Consider the following 7,078-nt stretch of genomic DNA (forward strand, 5'->3'; position numbering starts at 1 on the left):
TCTGGCAGTCCGGGGGCGGTCAGAGGCGGGACTACGTCATGGTGAGATGGAAAGAAAGGGAGCGGCAGAGGCGGGGGCAGTAGAGAGGGGTTGATGACACTCAGGGTGGAGTGCTGCTGCGTGCAGGTGACTCCCTCCGAGGTGACAGCGATCAGGAGCGGACAGGTGGGTGCTGATCGTGGGAAGTGTCACCTTTCACCGACATCATAATTCTTTGATAATTCACGTCATCAAAGCAACAAACAAACAAAAAAAAACACCGACTGTCAGTTTTATTTATTTTCATTTATTTTTAAAATTACAATCAGTAATTAAGTAGCAATGACAAATTAAATACAAAGTTCAAATACACACTTCACAAGGGTTGAAGGTTGCCTGCAGGCAGCGGCTGGGAAAAGGGTTTTTGAGTTTAACCTTTTCAGCGGTAGGTGTCAGGAAGATGGGGGGAGGATAGGTCGTAGTTGTGCTGACACAGACTGACTGTTAGACCAAGAAGTGGAGCTGTTTACACGATAAACACACATGCAAACAATTGCAAACTGCAATGTAGTAAATTGGGGGGGGGGGGTAGGGTGGACAGAGGAGTGGTGTGTGTGTGTGTGTGTATGTGTGTGTATGTGTGTGTGTGTGTGTGTGTGTGTGTGTGTGTGTGCGTGCGTGCGGGGGGCGGGGTGAAGACAAGTGGATGTTTCTTCTCAAACAGTGATCCATTTGTTTATACATCTGGCCTCCTCACACACACACACACACACACACACACACACATTGCTCATCTCTTCGGAGCATCCACTGCCCTCGGCATCCCATTTCTCAGATGGCTTGTGCGTTCACGCTTGCTCATCATGTGTCTCTTTCCTAATTTACCCCTGTAAACTATATCTTTCTTTCACTCTCTCTTCTCCAACCTCCCTTCCTTTCACCCCTTAAACCCACCCCCCCCCCCACACACACACACACCCCTCCCCTCCCCAAGATATCAGGTGTGTTACCTGAGCTCCATATCAATAGTTAATCACTATGGGACACCCAATCTATGGACAATGACAAAGACAGAACTCTCCCCCGAAGAGGTGTGTGTGTGTGTGTGTGTGTGTGTGTGTGTGTGTGTGTGTGTGTGTGTGTGTGTGTGTGTGTGTGTGTGTGTGTGTGTGTGTGTGTGTGTGTGTGTGTGTGTGTGTGTGTGTGTGTGTGTGTGTGTGTGATGAGGGGGTGTTGAGATAGAAGAGAGACGGGGTGGGAAAGTGAGAATGCTAAGACTTGCATATTCTGAGACTGAAACGTGAAAAGGTGCTGAGAGAGCTGGGCCGAAGCAGAGACTGTAAACAAAGTGAGAGGTGGAACATAAACTTGGAAAGACGAGGAAGCAGAGCGGCTTTATTGTGCAGGGCTATCAAAATATTACCTTTTCAATTTATCTTTTACGGCTTTCTTCTACAGAAGGTTAAGTATTTGAGTCATTGTTTGAATTTAACTTGATTTAGACAGATTTTGCTTGGGGGTGCGTTTTTTTCTGCTCCCTGCTGGACAACAGATAGTATTACAAAAAAGTAAAAGGTGACTGTTTCAGTATTTACACATTCCCTCAGGCACATTTTCTGCAGATTCAAGTGTTGATTAACATTTTAAAATATTTGTTCGGATGGGAGAAACTATATTGTGGATAGTTACATATGGTGTGGGAACTGTGAATTACTTTGTGGCTAATTTGTGACACTGGCCTATTATAAATACGTAAAAAGATAATTTTACTCAACATAATCAAAGAGCTTTATCGTCATTTGCAATATAATTACATAGAAGCCAGCATATTAGCACTAGATAAAACCATCACGTGTATTATTGTACACAAAGAATAATAATTCCCTCCTCAGACTGTTGAATAATAAAACTGGTCTGCTGTCTGTTTACACAGATAATTAAATACAACAGAGGGATTATTGTTTTCCCTCTTCAACATGTGTGATAAAAATAAGAGACAGGTTATTAATAAAAAATTTTAGCAACTGATTGCAAATTTAGAGTAAATAACAGAAGTTGTTAATTCAAATTACTTATCTTGATGCATGACTCTTGTCATTCCTATCTACTCTGATGCCACTTTATAACCTATAAGTAACTAAAGATGTCTAATACATAAAGGCTGCTTTATTTACTCCTGTCATGAGCGCTATTAATACTCAGTGGTGATTCCACTGTATAAATATTTGTGAAGCTGTAGTTTGCAGTGCTGTATAGTTTGCTGCTAACGTCTATGACTCTTTGAGCTAAGTAATGGGGATGTTATAGTCACATAAAAATAAATGACAATAAGGGAGTAGGAGGCTTCCCTCCATCATACCATTTTGATTGTATATTTTCCATATTATACTTAATGAGAGAACTAATGTAGCCGCAAGAGGGCACAAGCCAGTGTCTCATTGTACTGGTCCCAATCCCGGATAAATACAGAGGGTTGTGTCAGGAAGGGCATTCGACGTAAATCTTTTGCCAAATCAATATGAGAATCGAATCTATGACTTCCAAAGCGGATCGGTCAAGGCCCAGGTTAACAACGACCACCATCAACGCTGTTCACCGGTGCCGGTGAAAATTGGACTACTGTTGGTCGAAGAAGGAGAGGAGGAAAGTGTGTTCACAGGAAGAGAGAGAAGAGGAACACCAAGAGTATAGGACTGAGAGTAGGGACGTTGAATGTTGGAACTATGACAGGAAAAGGTAGAGTTGGTTGACATGATGCAGAGGAGGACGGTAGACATACTGAGTGTCCAGGAGACCAGGTGGAAAGTTGAAAGGCTAGAAGTTTAGGAGCAGGGTTCAAGTTGTTCTATCATGGTATAGATGGGAAGAGAAATGGAGTAGGAGTTATCTTGAAGGAGGAGTTTGTTAGGAATGTCCTGGAGGTAAAAAGAGTGTCAGATAGAGTGATGAGTCTGAAGGTAGAAATCGAAGGTGTGATGTTCAATGTTGTTAGTGGGTATGCTCCACAGGTAGGATGTGAGCTGGAGGAGAAGGAGAAATTCTGGTTGGACTTTGATGAAGTGACGCAGAGCATACCTAGAAGTGAGAGAGTTGTCAGTGGTGCAGACTTCAATGGACATGTTGGTGCAGGAAACAGAGGTGAGAAGGAGGCGATGGGCAGGTTTGGTATCCAGGAGAGGAATGCAGATGGACAGATGGTGGTTAACTTTGCAAAAAGCATGGAAATGGCTGTAGTGAATACTTTCTTCCAGTAGAGGCAGGAACATAGGGTGACCTATAAGAGTGGCGGTAGGAGCACACAGGTAGACTACATCTTGTGTAAAAGGTGTGATCTCAAGGAGATCAGTGACTGCAAAGTAGTGGTACGCGAGAATGTAGCCAAACAGCATTGGATGGTGGTGTGTAGGATGACTCTGGTGGTGAGGAAGATGAAGAGGGCAAAGACAGAGCAGAGGATGAAATGGTGGAAGCTGAAAAAGAGAGAGTGTTGCATGACTTTTAGGAAGGAGTTCAGAGAGGCTCTGGGTGGTCAGGAGGTGTTTTCAAATGACTGGACAACTACAGCTAATGTGATCAGGGAGACAGGTAGGAGAATACTTGTTGTGTCATCTGGAAAGAAAGTAGATAAGGAGACTTGGTGGTGGAATGAGGAGGTACAGGAGTGTATACAGAGAAAGAGGTTAGCTAAGAAGAAGTGGGACACTGAGAGGACTGAGGAGAGTAGACAGGAGTACAGGGAGATGCAGCGTAAGGTGAAAGTAGAGGTAGCAAAGGCCAAACAAGGAGCTTATGATGACTTGTATGCTAGGTTGGACAGTAAGGAGGGAGAGACTGATCTATACCGGTTGGCAAGACAGAGAGATAGAGATGGGAAGGACGTGAAGCAGGTTAGGGTGAGTAAGGATAGGGATGGAAGTTTATTGACAGGTGCCAGTAGTCAGTAAGATTAGTCAGGATGAAGTGAGGACGGCATTGAAGAGGGTAAAGAGTGGAAAGGCACTCAGTCCTGATGATATACCTGTGGAGGTATGGAAGTGTCTAGGAGAGGTGGCAGTAGAGTTTCTGACTGGGTTGTTCAACAGGATCTTACAGAGTGAGAAGATGCCTGAGGAATGGAGAAGTGTGCTGGTGCCCATTTTTAAGAACAAGGGAGATGTGCAGAGTTGTGGCAACTACAGAAGAATAAAGCCGATGAGCCATACAATGAAGTTATGGGAAAGTAGTTGAAGCTACACTAAGGGCAGAAGTGAGCATTTGTGTGCAACAGTATGGTTTCATGCCAAAAAACAATACTTTTTTGGCATCCTGGGATGCCATCCTGGGAGTGACCAGGATGGATAGGATAAGGAAAGAGTACATCAGAGAGACAGCACATGTTAAAGGTTTTGGAGATAAAGTCAGAGAGGCCAGACTGAGATGGTTTGGACATGTACATAGGAGAGATAGTGAATATATTGGTAGAAGGATGCTGAGTTTTGAATAGCCAGGCAGGAGGCCTAGAGGAAGACCAAAGAGGAGGTTTATGGATGTAGTGAAAGAGGACGTGAAGGTAGTTGGTGTGAGAGAAGAGGATGCAGAAGACAGGGTTAGATGGAGGCATTTGATTCGCTGTGGCGACCCCTGAAGGGAAAAGCCCAACAGAAATGAAGAAGACTTCATCACAAAACTGGTCCACGAGACTTTGAGGTGGCGTGGGTGCAGATCTGAGAAGCTTTATGGACATGTTGGACTATTAGGTTGATTGAACCTCTATAAGGTGCCATTGTAGTTTTTTTTAAGTAGGTGAGCTGTTGGACATTTGGAGCAGAATTAGCAAGGAAACTGAAAGTCAATTTGTTGGACTTGAAAAGACCAAGAATTCACAGGTGTATTCTGACAGTAAAATGTTTTCAACACTGTTTGAGATCACAAATACTGTAGAACCTTTCTTCAAAAATAGAGCAGACCTCAGAAAACTAATTGAGACCTCGCAGTGACATTGGTAAATAGGCTGACATTACCCCCCCCCCCCCCCCAAAAAAAAGCAGATCTTTTTTCTTTCTTAAAATCTAAATTGGACTAGGACCATCAATCTTGTTTTCTGTATCCTCTCAATCCGCAAGTCTTTATAGGATAAGCAGTTACAGAAAATGATGCACATTTAGCATGTCTTTTTTCTGTTTGGTGTAATGTGTAGTAGCCACCACAAGGGGGAGAGCAAACATTATAACAAAAGAAGACACTTCAAAAAAATCATGCAAATATGACTATTGTGTTCTTTCTGTTAAGCCTGTCCTGTTTGCATTTTTTCCTTGAACCACAGACTCAATCTCTCTCTCAGTGCACCGCTTTCTGCATTTGAACAATTATAAGATTTCCTAATGAATCTTATGACCTAAAATTATATACATGTGAAATTATGGGAAATTAAGTGGCATTATTTGTGTATACTAGCTGGAGTGTAAAGCTACAGCTAGATGTTTTAGAAAAGCATGTCCCAAAATTGAACAGGTCTTTTTTTTTCTCTTTTTCGTTATCTCTCTGTTTAGTTTGTTTTCTCATTCCCAGTCTCTGGCTCTATAATCAGTCCTCTCATGGTAATTTTTTTCAGTCTACCTTATCTCCTCCTTGCAGTTTCCCTCTCTGTCATTATTCTCCTATTAGCTTTTCATCCTAGGGTTAAAACATAGGACTCACACTGACCTCATACTCACAACTACGCTCAAAAAGTCCGCTTTGCAAGATAACTCCACACACATAAACATACACACACACGCGCACACATGCACACGCGCGCACACACACACACACACACACACACACACACACACACACACACTCCTCTCATTCTCCAGCTCTCAGTCTTTCATACATACACACAAACACACACACACATATAGAGGCCGTGTTCTGTCTCTGACACATACATATTAATACACATAAAATTGTACAATGCTAAAAGAGACATATTCGTGCGTGAGATCTGTTTTTATTTTGCAACTACTATGCTGAAACCACCTATCCGCTTTCACTTATTGCTCATCCTGTACAGGGTCACAGGTTGGTTGGAACATATCCCAGCTGGCACAGAGGAAGAGGTGTGGTACACCCTGGTCGAGATGCTGGTTCATCGCAGGGCCACACAGAAAGACAAACACACTTTCATCCATACTTTTATTCACACCTATGAACAATTTAAAGTCCCAAAGTCACCTCAATTGAATGTTTTCAACCTGTAGGAGGATGCTTGAGTACCAGGAGAGAACCCATGTAGACACGGGGAGAAATCCAAATTCCTCAGATGGATCTTCTTGCTGTTCCACCCATAATACCGCTGGGTCACCCATGCTGACACCAGCCAATCTCATATGTATTCACTTCTTAGAGGAACAGACATAGCGAGACCAATTCTTTATTGCATTAGTTCTCACATGATGGTGGGAAGAGACAGATGCAAGAAGGGGGTGGGGGGGGGTGGGGATTCTTTGCACATGCTTATACAGTTATGTCTAACTCTGTTTTTCATGGACTGGGTCTTTGAATTGTACTAAAGGAATATGTTACAGCTATCTACACATGACATTTTCACAGGACAAACTCATATGGAAATAACACAATTAATGGTGGATGAACTGTTTCAGCACACCTATTTAACTGCAGCTGCTTGGACATGTCAGGGCAGGAAGAGAAACCATGTAAATATTAACATCAACGGTGGCTGTTTTCCATTTACATGAACCAGTTCCAGCTTCTGATATTGTACATATTTGCTCCATGTAGAAGTTTTCTAAGAGACTTGTTGGAACACCGCCATCATTCAAGTTATTAATTCCAACTTTGCTTTTCATGTGTTCCCTTGAAAAAATGTTTTCATGTGAAAAAGAAAAAAGTTAGGTTCCTGGTATTGTGCACACCCGCTCTGTCACACTATCATGAGACGTCTCTGAAGAGGAGAGCTATTGTTCATTATATTAGGACAATTTGTGCTTTTCCAACTTTGAATGGCAAAATATCTTCAGAGAAGACTGTGGCAAGAGATCTGGGTCCTTCACTGTGTCAACATGACCCCCCCCCCACTCCCCTCTTTACATAAATACCCATTATCTTCTATTATAGTCAT

Source organism: Antennarius striatus, chromosome 8, assembly GCF_040054535.1.
Source record: "Antennarius striatus isolate MH-2024 chromosome 8, ASM4005453v1, whole genome shotgun sequence".
Classification (NCBI taxonomy): domain Eukaryota; kingdom Metazoa; phylum Chordata; class Actinopteri; order Lophiiformes; family Antennariidae; genus Antennarius; species Antennarius striatus.